This window comes from Doryrhamphus excisus, chromosome 10, assembly GCF_030265055.1.
Source record: "Doryrhamphus excisus isolate RoL2022-K1 chromosome 10, RoL_Dexc_1.0, whole genome shotgun sequence".
Classification (NCBI taxonomy): Eukaryota; Metazoa; Chordata; class Actinopteri; order Syngnathiformes; family Syngnathidae; genus Doryrhamphus; species Doryrhamphus excisus.
In genome coordinates, this window is record NC_080475.1 from 1,894,338 (window position 1) to 1,907,315 (window position 12,978).

General features: G+C 42.2%; 1 long non-coding RNA gene across 1 annotated transcript in view; it reads right to left on the reverse strand.

The window, feature by feature from the left end:
* Positions 1-1,181: 1,181 nt before the first annotated feature.
* Positions 1,182-12,978, reverse strand: part of LOC131137573 (uncharacterized) — a 32,559-nt gene continuing 20,762 nt past the window's right edge. The window contains exon 4 of the long non-coding RNA XR_009131940.1: positions 1,182-2,796. This is a non-coding gene — a long non-coding RNA (uncharacterized LOC131137573). The remainder of the gene's footprint in view (positions 2,797-12,978) is intronic.

A 12,978-nucleotide genomic window follows, 5' to 3' on the forward strand; every position in this document is an offset into this window, starting at 1 on the left:
CATTCATACCTATGGACAATTTGGAGTCGCCAATTAACCGAGCATGTTTTTGGAATGTGGGAGGAAACCGGAGAAAACCCACGCATGCACAGGGAGAACATGCAAACTCCACACAGAGATGGCTGAGGGTGGAATCGAACCCTGGTCTCCTAGCTGTGAGGTCTGCGCGCTAACCACTAGATCGCCGTGCCGCTGTGCGAATATATATTACGATATAAAATGTATTATTGATAGATTTATATCTTGCCCTGCGATTGGCTAGTGGTCAGTCCAGGGTGTACCCCGCCTCTCGCCTAATGTTAGCTAGGATAGGCTCCAGCACCCCCCGCGACCCTCGAGAGGAAAAGCGGTAGAAAATAAATGAATGAATATATATTATGATATCATAAAATGTATTATTGATAGGTTGATATCTTGCCCTGCGATTGGCTAGCGGCCAGTCCAGGGTGCACCCCGCCTCTTGCCTAAAGTTAGCTAGGATAGGCTCCAGCATACCCCTGCTACCCTAATGAACATAATCAGCATACATGAGCATTTCATCATCTTTAGCCTTAATAATCATTGTTGCCGCAGTCGACTCTTCTCTTATGATGTTCAATTCCACTTTCATGCTGTGGGCTTTATTTTTCCCTGGCACACCGCTATTGAAGAAGCAATGTTATTCTTTAAGGACACACAACGGTGTGCGGCTGTGAGTAGTTCTCGAGCGAGTCTTGCATTCCACCACCGTCTGTACGACCTTGCAATATTAAATGTCAAGTACTGTAATATTTTTTGAATAATTTAAAATAAACGTCAGAGGTTTCACGAGTGTGGATATGAAGTGAATATCCAGCCTTGATGCTGAAATTTAGACCGTTTAGTCCTTTTAGTAACCCCCGACTGGGAACATACTGTTTCCTGTGTCTGTAGCTTTAATGCTAATTAGCTGTGGAGTTTGCATGTGCATGCGTGGGTTTTCTCCGGGTACTCCGGTTTCCTCCCACATTCCAAAAACATGCTAGGTTAATTGGCGACTCCAAATTGTCCATAGGTCTGAATGTGAGTGTGAATGGTTGTTTGTCTATATGTGCCCTGTGATTGGCTGGCTACCAGTCCAGGGTGTACCCCGCCTCTCGCCTGAAGACAGCTGCGATAGGCTTCAGCATGCCCGCGACCCTCGTGAGGATAAGCGGTCCAGAAAATGGATGCATGGATGGATGGATGTCTATGCATGTCTGGCAGTTTGAGTTGCCCTCGTTGACTTCCCCTAAGGGGAATGAATATCCACCACCATCGCAAAAGTGTTGTTCCATGTCTCTGAAAAGCTGAAGTGAACTTGTTGAGTAACTAAAACTAAACTGAATTTAAAATAACATGCCAACATCTAAACAAGGCTTCTTATGTGTATAATAATAATAATTAGTAAGAAGCAGTGTCACGTGACACATTCATCTAGTTGTGGAACCGCGATTGCTTGGACTGAAGGTACTTTCCACTGAAAACTTCCACTCCTCCCACAGCCGTTTTCCCTCAGCTCTTCAAGTGGCCTGCACATGATGTCGGAAATGACATCATACTAAGTGCCTAAGGGAAGTCAATGAGGGCAACTCAAACTGCTAATGGAATGCAGCCCATGTCTTAAAGAAAGGTGCCATTATTGAATGTCACCCCCTTTATTTACATATACACTGTATATACTGCTTATCCTCACTAGGGTGACTATGCTGGAGCCTATCCCAGCTGACTCCGGGCGAGAGGCGGGGTACTCCCTAGACTGGTGGCCAGCCAATCACAGGGCACATATAGACAAACAACCATTCACACTCACATTCATTGAACAATTTAGAGTCACCAATTAGCCTAGCATGTTTTTTGGAATGTGGGAGGAAACCGGAGTACCCGGAGAAAACCCACGCATGCACGGGGAGAACATGCAAACTCCACACAGAAATGGCCGAGGGTGGAATCGAACTCGGGTCTCCGAGCTGTGTGGCCTGCGCATTAACCACTCCCATGTGGGAGGAAACTGGAGTACCCGGAGAAAACCCACAAACGCACATGCTAACCACACGGCAGAAAGTGCAACAACATAACTTAAAGGGGACCTATTATGCTAATTTTCGTCGCTTTGTATTGACTCCTATAGAGCAAAAACTTACCACTTCCACACGTATAGGGAGGATGACTCTTAACCTTTAACTATGACTATTTAACCTTTAACATGAACATTAATCAAACGTAATAATTTTTTCTGGGTACATGATACCATATGGCATCCATATCAAACTTGCGGGGGGCTGCACTAACATTAAACTTTCATATCAAGGCGGGGGCCTCAATGTAGTGTCCTGTGGGCCACATTTGGCCCGCGGGCCGTGTGTTTGAGACCCCTGAAAAAATGCAAGAGATCGTTCTTTGATTTATGGCCAACTTACATTGTTTTGTGGAATTTGTTCATGTGGGCTTTATGGTGTCATGTTCGCTAACAAGGAACAGACAGTGGTGGTGATGAACACAAAGCTGGACCACATACATGTGTAGTGTCTTTGTACATAGGCATGGGGCTTTGTGTGCGTGTGAATGATGATATGTGTACATAAACGTTCACATACATGATTAAATCCTTCCATTCAAAAGCCACTGCCTGCTACGTCTTTGAAGTTGCTCTAAGCCATTGTCTCTCATGTGCACTTAGAAGAGACGGATAGGAACAGGAAATGCTGATAGATCACATATATAATATCAAAATGGCGTTACCGGTCTCTTTGTGGTTCAAGTGCAGCAGGTGTCCTTCAGGCTGGAGGAGGAGAGCCACTAAAATGGACGCACACACACACACACAGAAAGAGAGGTCATTAGGAAGCCATGTGAATAAAAGGCCTGTTTAAACCAAGAGGTCAAAGGTTCACGTCTTCAAGTCACTGGACAAGACCATGACTGGGCTAAAAGCTGCTCAGATAACAGCGTCTTAAAGCGCAGCATTATTATCATCTTTGGAGGATTGCAGCATAATCTATAAAGCTTATTATCATGTAGAGAGCAGCTCATCTACAGATCCACGTTCATCACTAAGTTCAGCACAAGTTCAGGCTTCCGTCTCTCTGTAGCCTTTGGACACATTGTTGAGCAGGATGTCAAATTATATAAAAGTTCAATCTGTCGTAAGTGATAACAATAAAATACAATGGAACCTTGGTTAGCATCATTAATCTGTTCCAAAAGTTCAGACTCAAACCAAAACGTATCAGTTTTTAACATGTCAGCAAAGAACTACAGCGTCAACTGCTGATGACATCATAATCACAATGCTAGCAGGAATATCTTGTGATCAAAAACAACTGTCGTTAGTGTACAATTTGGCACAAACCGGAAAATGTACATTTTTGTTGATGTAAACCAAAAAATATACTCACTAACTAAGGTTCCACGATAGAGAAAATACAGAGAATAATGAAAAAGGTGGTAAATTATAAATTCAACATGACACAGGGCTCCAGACTGCGACTAAATTTGATTTATTTACCAAATTTGATGTACTTGTGCATGTGTGACCATTTATATGTGTTCGGTATGAAGCTGACAAGGGATGCCTTTGTCCTTTAATAATAATAATGATAATATTCATTCATTCATTCATTAATAATGATAATAATAACGATAATAATAATGATGATAATAATGATAATGATAATACTACTACTACTACTACTAATAATAATAATAGATTAGAGTATTAATAGCACTTTTCAAAGTGCCCAAAGCTATTCATTCAATCTTCAGTCACACACTGGTGGTGCTAATCTACATTTGTAGCGTAAGCTGCGTTTGGCCAATTATTTTCGATGACTTTTATTCATTCATTCATTCATTTTCTACCTTTTTCTACCCTTTTGAGGGTCATACGGTCACTTTTTCTCAATGGGTGGAGGCGGGGCTGCGAGCATACACACAGAGAGCAGCACAGTGTCATGCAGTATAAATGAAATTCATTCATTCATTTTCTACCGCTTATCCTCACGAGGGTCGCGGGGGTGCTGGAGACTATCCCAGCTGTCTTCGGGCGAGAGGCGGGGTACACCCTGGACTGGTAGCCAGCCAATCACAGGGCACATATAGACAAACAACCATTCACACTCACATTCATACCTATGGACAATTTGGAGTCGCCAATTAACCTAGCATGTTTTTGGAATGTGGGAGGAAACCGGGGAAAAAACCCACACAGAGATGGCCGAGGGTGGAATCGAACTCGGGTCTCCTAGTTGTGTGGCCTGCGCGCTAACCACTCACCCGCCAAAGAATATTTCATTCATTCATTCATTCATTTTCTACCGCTTTTCCTCACGAGGGTCGCGGGGGTGCTGGAGCCTATCCCAGCTGTTTTCGGGCAAGAGGTGGGGTACACCCTGGACTGGTCGCCAGCCAATCACAGGGCACATATAGACAAACAACCATTCACACTCACATTCATACCTATGAACAATTTGGAGTCGTCAATTAACCTAGCATGTTTTTGGAATGTGTGAGGAAACCGGAGTACCCGGAGAAAAAAACCCACACAGAGATGGCCGAGGGTGGAATCGAACTCGGGTCTCCTAGTTGTGTGGCCTGTGCGCTAACCACTCTTCCGCCAAAGAATATTTGCTTCCTAAAATTTGAAGTTAGGGGCCACTGTCTGGAGCCTTTTTGTTCCTTTTTGATTTAGTATTCATATAAATGCAACACATTCTCCAACAAGCTGGCTGTTTACTGTTGGGAAATCATATAGGCTTTCATTTCATACAGTCACGGCTTGACGACAGCTGGGAGGACGTGGCTGCTGGCAACACACACACACACATTTTCTGTGGTGTAAATAGTGTGTGGTGTGTTTAATTCGCAATATGCCCAAGCCATTTAAATGGGCAAAGCGGTGCAACAGCTCTAAGTGCTAAGCCTTCTGCTCCGGTCCGACAAATACAACTTCAAAAGAAGCAGCCAAAAAAGCTTTAGCTGTCCCGACTACACAATGAGCATAATAACTCCCCTGCCCGCTGGGAGCTCCAGCCTAGTTCATTTAGCCGAGGCGGGCGAGCGCTGCCATGTCTTGTGCACATGTGTCTTTGTTCCACCGCCAGCCTCTCGGAGGCAACCCCACCTTTTGCTGGCTACAAAGCGGATATATAGAGGAACCTTTTGGACCTCAATTTTACAGAGGAAATGCTCCCCCCTCTCCCTCCCTTCTATTTGCCCCCCTCACATGTAATGCCTGATTGACCACAGCACCCCTTAAAGAGGTCAAAGGGCAGACAAAACAGTCTGGTGTCATGGCAACCTGTGTGCCACCAACCAGAATGGTAGGGGGGGGGGTTCAAATGAGCTGTCAGTTAAGCCTTTTAAGAATGCTGCCTTGTGTTTAGACTAGTGTGTGTGTGTGTGTAGTCCAGAAAGACACACGCATAATGCACCTGCACCATGAAAAGGTCCCTTCAAATCTGTGCTCCGGAATAATGAAGTCAAATCCCGCAGATTGATGCGGGCGCCTATAGAAGTATCATTGCGTTTGCCTCTTGTGCAAGTGTGTGTGTGGGTTTTTTTTTTGTGATACACTCCTTGATAAGAGCTTCTTTGTGACCACTCAATGCAGTGGCAGTGTGTCTGCGATTGGGTGGAGGAGGGCGGCCTTTACGGATAAATGGGAAAGCAAATGGATTCAGATCAATACTTAGCTGAGAGAGGGTGACTGGGGTTGAGGGTGGAGAGAGTGGAGCGGTGGTGTGTCGAAAAAGAGGGGGGGTTGCAGTGGGACTGATTAATCATTCCTGTATTGTGAATGATTTTCTGTTAAAGGAGGTGAGTCCGACTCTGAAATATGCGTGTGTACGCTACAGTCCTCATTGAGCGTGCACAGCAATCAATTAGTCTCGGACTTCCCGATGGTCGTTGGTTCCGCTTTGCTCGAAAAACTCTTTACAATCTCGGTACGGTGTTTGTAAATTCAGCACAATTACCCACACAAATAGCTTCATCAGCTATACTAAGTTTTTTTCTTTTAATATTGTTTTCACCGTTGAACAGGAACAAGGAAGAGAGGGGGGGCAAACAGGAAATCCCCCTGTGAGGAGCTAATGAGGAGCTGACGAGCAAGCAGACATAACAGAGCGCTGGGGTGTGGGCACGAGGGGGGGGGGGGGGCAGCGAGGTTAACGTTAGCTCTGACATCAACCCTTCTGGCGGCAACGTGCACACACCTGGGCCAAAATGCAAGCACAACATGATGTTTTATGTGCTATTAAAAGATACACAACTTACAACGGTAAAGTCGTGAAATCAGCATGTTTTTCGTCTCAAGTTGTTGAGTGGTTGACTGGGGGTCGGGGGGTACCATTAAATGAATAAAACCTCCACTCAATGTTACCTTGAACTTGAACAATGAGCCTGGTGTTTGTGCTGGGGCCACTTCCTGACCTTTCCATCCCCTGCACGGAGGCAGCCGACCGCGGCCTCTCCTTTTCATCTTACAGATGTTGACCCCCTTCCAACCCTAAAAGGACCAAAGAACTTTCGAAAAGAGGGCAGCTTCTATTTCCTACTAGCTCATGACACTTGCAAAGATTTGTTTGGGATGCTCTGTAAATAGAATACGTCTTATGTTTATATAATGAGACTTAACTTCCTCCGGTTGATTGATAGTGAGACTGAGCTGTGGTACAAAGGTGACGTGGAGGTCACCATAGTTGTATGAAAGAACACACAGCAGACCTCCGCCAAGGCTTAAACATGCTTTAAAATTAACATGAACCACCGGTATTTTGGCAAAAATACATTTTTATGAGGAAAATAAAATCTCAAATATGCAAATGAAGTGAATGCCGAACTGTGACCAGACGGGGATCTACCGAATTCTGACTGAAATGTGAAAAACTGCTGCAACAAATGTGCAACAAATCATGCTGACTGTTTTGTGTATGCTCATTCATATGTGTTGTACTTAAAGTAGTAATTACAAGTACAAAAAATATACTTCAAATAGGAAAACTCTATATTACTTAACATGCAAGTATTCTTACGGCAAGGCATAAAGTGCATTATGTTTATGTTTCGACACAGTAATCTCTTGTTTATTATGGATAATTGGTTCCATAACTGTGAATTATGAATGGAATATTTTGGAGTTATGTTGTTAAAAACGTGTTTACAATCTTCTAAATAGTTCTTTTTAACATTATTAAAGCCCTCTATACATGAAATAACACAATTTTACATTGGTATTATCCAATATAGTAGATATAATCAGAGAATAACAGAAATAAATACAATTCGTGCTAATGTGTGTTCTGGTGATAGCAGGGGAGCAGAATGGGTGGCGGACAGGAAGTGACGTAGGAGGTTCAGAGTTGAGTTTTGTTGTGGATTATTATTATAATTATTATGGATGCCGGATATTTGCTCTTTTGCCATAAACCGATATATATATCGTGTATCTAAAACAATGAAACGTTGTTGGAGGACTTTATAGGCAGAAGAGGTGAATCCCCGGTATGTGCATTGTTAGCTGCCGCGTGCTAGCAGTTTTTCAATATTTACAATGTACAAAAAAGGGAAAGACGTGTGTTCATGTCTCAAATAGGATTGTCGATGATATTCGCCCAGTTCTCCTTGAATGTATGTGGAAAACTTGTTTACAATCTTCTAAATAGTTCTTTTTAACATTATTAAAGCCCTCTGTAGTTGAAATAACACCAATTTAGTCGCCTTTACATTGGTATTATCCAATATAGTAGATATAATCAGAGAATAACAGACAAATACAAGATAAATACAATTCGTGCTCATGTGTGTTCTGGTGATAGCAGGGGAGCAGAATGGGTGGCGGACAGGAAGTGACGTCGGAAGTTCAGAGTTGAGTTTTGTTGTGGACTATTATTATTATGGATGCCGGATATTTGCTTTTTTGACGAAAACCGATATACACATCGTGTATCTAAAGCTTTTGGAACGCTTTATATGCAGGAGAAGTGAAACCCCAGTGTGTGCATTATTAGCTGCTACATGCTAGCAGTTTTTCAATATTTAGAATGTACAAAAAAGGAAAGACATGTGTTCATGTCTCAAATAGGATTGTCGATGATATTCGCCCAAAAGTGCAGTTCTCCTTGAATGTATGTCCAATTTGTTAAAGGAAAACTGTAAACAATGGTAATGGTAATGGTAAACAGAATATTCCCTGTACTTAAACCATCAAATGAGCACTGATGAAGATACTCTACAACCTTCTTGGTGGAGGCCATGATTCACAGAGCACATAACGACTGCGATAAACTCATTCACAGTTGACTTCTTTCTGCCTCCATCTTTCTTTGCACTAGCCACCTCCTCCTCCTCCTCCATGTCTGGCACCACAGTGGTGGCACACCAGCAGCCGACACTTCCTCTGCCATGGGAGAGACTGTGTTTCACATAATGAATAATTCAGTGTACACATTGCTGCAGCTGATGTTAGGAACTACTTGATCTATTAACATTAATCTCACTATCGATGTATAATTTAAATACATCAATCTGACGTACAGTCAGTTGGAATTTGCAATTCTGACCAAAGCAAAAATAGCATAACAGCCAAACGACGACATTATTATGTGCTATGGATAAGTTTGAATGGTTCAATTCTGCCTGGGGTGATAGGTGATACAGCGTCCAGCTTCAAAAACATGCAAGTTCCAAGTTATTTGGAGACATTGAATTGCCCGTAGGTGAATTTACATGTGAATGCTCGTCTGTGTCCTAATGCCAGCTTTTGTCACTAACTGGTAATCTGTCCGTGGTATAATCCGTCTCTAGAAACCCGGTGTCAGCTGGTATAGCCTCCAGCCCACTGCAAACCCCAGTACAGGGTAAGCATTATAGTAAGCAAATGTGCCACAAAAGAATACTCATTACCTCAAGCAATTGGCTCAATTAGCCTGTATGACGACAGCGCACAGCAAGGACAAATGGTAAATGGACTCCATTTATAGAGTGCCTTTCTACTTTCAAGGAACCCAATGAGCTTTTTTTTTTTTTTTTACAATGTCACCTCATTCACACAATGATGCCGTATGGTGTCATGGAAGAAAAAGAAAATGGCTCATTCACTCGCTGATGATGTCGCATTTGAAGCCACTGGGGGTTTCAGTATCTAGCTCAAATATATATAATATATAGCGCTGTTGGGGGGGGGGGCTCCAAATTGCAACCGGCGTTTGAAATATGACAACTAATGGCCTGACTAATGTGTTTATACCCCTCTGCAAAATAGATCCAACAAAGAAAGTTTTTTACAAAGATGGTGAGAAACAGTCATGAAATAACTCTAGTTGTCCCTCAATCAAGAAGAAAGTTAGGTTAAAAGTTCATTTGGCTCCACTGAGCCTATGGAAGAGTACCCTCAACCCGGATCTTTTAACAGCAGGGGTCTCAAACACGCGGCCCGTGGGCCAAATGTGGCCCGCAGAACACTAGTTTGAGGCCCCCGCCTTGATATGAAAGTTCAATGTTAGTGCGGCCCGCGCAAGTTTGATATGGATGCTGTATGGTATCATGTACCCAGAAAAAATTATTACGTTTGATTAATGTTCATGTTAAAGGTTAAATAACTGTTAATAGTTATCCTCCCTATCTGTGTGGAAGTGGTAATTTTTTGGCTATTTAAGTTTAAAGGAGATAACTTGAAGGCTACCGCTTAGGTCGCTAGCTCTCTAGTTTGCGAGTTAGCATGTGTCACAAGACCCTGCAGTTGCGCAATATGCTGTAAATCGGGGGTCTCAAACACGCGGCCCGCGGGCCAAATGTGGCCCGCAGGACACTAGTTTGAGGCCCCCACCTTGATATGAAAGTTTAATGTTAGTGCGGCCCGCGCAAGTTTGATATGGATGCTGTATGGTATCATGTACCCAGAAAAAATTATTACGTTTGATTCATGTACATTTAAAGGTTAAATAACTGTTAGTAGTTATCCTCCCTATCTGTGTGGAAGTGGTAAGTTTTTGGCTATTTAAGTTTAAAGGAAATAACTTGAAGGCTACCGTTTAGGTCGCTAGCTCTCTAGTTTGCGAGTTAGCATGTGTCTCAAGACCCTGCAGTTGCGCAATATGTTGTAAATAAAGAGTATAAATGTGACTATAGTCGTGTTTTGCCATGTCTACAGGGCTCTAATAATGCTTTGTTCATTTTAATCTGAAAAAAATAATTTGTCTACCCACCAACTATATGTGGTTTCTTAAGTTTTTATTATTTGCTGTTTTATTATTATTATTATATTTATTTATTACCGATTGATTTTCTTTATTCTTGATTTGTTCATTTATTTTTCATCTTATTTTGTGTAGAAAAATAAAAAGTAAGATATTTGAGAACAGTGGAATGTTTTATCAGAGCTTTTCTTGTAGAAAATCGGAACCAAAGCAAAGTTTATTCATTTTTCTGTTTTTAATAAATACGTTTTTTTTGTTTTTTTTTGGAAAACCTGATGCGGCCCAGTCCAGTGGCCCCCAAGTAAATTGAGTTTGAGACCCCTGTTTTACACTGACCATCATATCCAACAACATGAAAATCCGAGCCCCCAACACAATCATCCTCTCTTAGAAAAACATCCACTATTTATATCCAGAGGATGGTACAACGCTTTAACAGCTGTGACACTAAAATATCTGTCAGACAGAGCAAGAGAGGGAATGGGTGATGCTAAGGATGACTGGAGACGGAGAAAGAGAAAAAAAAAGCCATACATCAAGAACAAGACAAGGCATCACGCCAATAAAGGAGGAGACCTAACACAAAAAGCACTGATGGGAGGGTGGTGCAAAAAGACAAAAACAATCAATCACAGTCACCGCTGACTTCCAAAACTTTGCAACCATCTGCAGATATGAATACACACATCATGACCTCTGCCTCTAGCTATGCATGAAGCTCCCACTCATATCACTTTCTCAATATTCATTACTTGAAGTAAAACTTGGTGGAATAATGTGCAAGTGTAGATCTTGTGAATATTTTGATATACATAAACTCAGGCCGGGCGGCACGGCGGTCGAGTGGTTAGCGAGCAGATCTCACAGCTAGGAGACCAGGGTTCAATTCCACCCTCGGCCATCTCTGTGTGGAGTTTGCATGTTTATGTTATGTTTTATGTTTTATGTTATGTTATATGTTATGTTATGTTGTTTTATGTTATGTCATGTTTTATGTTTCCTCCCACATTCCAAAAACATGCTAGGTTAATTAGCGACTCCAAATTGTCCATAGGTATGAATGTGAATGTGAATGGCTGTTTGTCTATATGTGCCCTGTGATTGGCTGGCGACCAGTCCGGGGGTGTACCCCGCCTCTCGCCCGAAAACACCTGGGATAGGCTCCAGCACCCTCGCGACCCTCGTGAGGAAAAGCGGCAGAAAATGAATGAATGAATATTCTTTGGTGGCCGAGTGGTTAAGCCGCAGGTCACACAGCTAGGAGACCCGAGTTCGATTCCACCCTCGGCCATCTCTGTGTGGAGTTTGCATGTTCTCCCCGTGCATGCGTGGGTTTTCTCCGGGTACTCCGGTTTCCTCCCACATTCCAAAAACATGCTAGGTTAATTAGCGACTCCAAATTGTCCATAGGTATGAATGTGAGTGTGAATGGTTGTTTGTCTATATGTGCCCTGTGATTGGCTGGCGACCAGTCCAGGGTGTACCCCGCCTCTCGCCCGAAGACAGCTGGGATAGGCTCCAGCACCCCCTGCGACCCTTGTGAGGATAAGCAGTAGAAAATGAATGAATGAATGAATAAACTCAGGACATTTAAATGCAGCATGGATGGGAAGGAGGAGAAATTTAATATATTAAAAAAAAAAATCTATTCAAATTCAGTTATTTTCCAGCAACATAAGGGTTACAGAAACTGCGCAAGGCACATGACGCAAACATCTGGCACTGAAAACACTGACTTTAATGAATGTCATGTCTGCAAGAGTCCCTCATTCATAAGCGGGTGATCAAGACTGATGGAAGTTGTCGATTTTTTTTTTTTTAGAAATAATTACCCGTAAATGGAGAGTTGCTTTTCGAAAGCAGACAGGACATAATGTCCCTGAGTGTTGGTGGGTGGGGACAGTATCCATCCCTTCATCATAGTTGTGCAGCACGTCTGAGCCAAAGGGAATCGAAGGACAATGTTGCCGCAGTCAGGTGCATAACACCCCTTTCTAGTGACACCACAGTGATACCGAGATGTTGGGCTTAAAAGGGGGGAAGTGGAGATTAGGTTTAGATTCTTAAACTTAAGAATGGTAAAAATGCTAGTTTCCCTGCCAAGATATTCTAACACCATGTAGATTGTGGACAATTCGCCTATTTGTCACAGCCGCCTGATTCACAATGACAGGCACAAACGGATGCTGAGTTAACCCGTTTGAGGATTAAGGCCATTTATCAACTGACATAAAAAGATTTAAGTCCTGCTCCCAGACTGATTTAATTTCACCAGGAGGAGGATGTTTCATACCTGCCAACATGTCATTGATAAGATTATATTATTTCTCATGAAAGGTATAAAAATATTAAATCCTATTTAGTTCGTCTAATTTAGAAACTTCATGTACAATATTTTGGAATTATTATCACATAAACACAGGTTTATGAGAACAGATGATGATTTCGGAATGGCTGAAAGACTGTCGCCAACATTCGAGTATATTGCCGCTTCCTGTTTTAAGTATACAAGCTATGGCGACATAACACATGCACACACATTAGTTATGTTGGTTGTCAACTAATAACAGCAATTTGATAAAGTTTAGCTACTGCTGAGAGCAACAATTACTCAATTATCCATTAATCAAGTATTTAGGCATTTGATTAATTGTTTTTTTATTTAAAATTGTAAATACATTCTGATTTCAGCCTATAAAATGTGATTTTTTTTTGCATTTCCTTAGTCAGTCACGAAAGCGGACCTATATATTATATTTGTGTTTTAACCAAAACAAGACAGCTA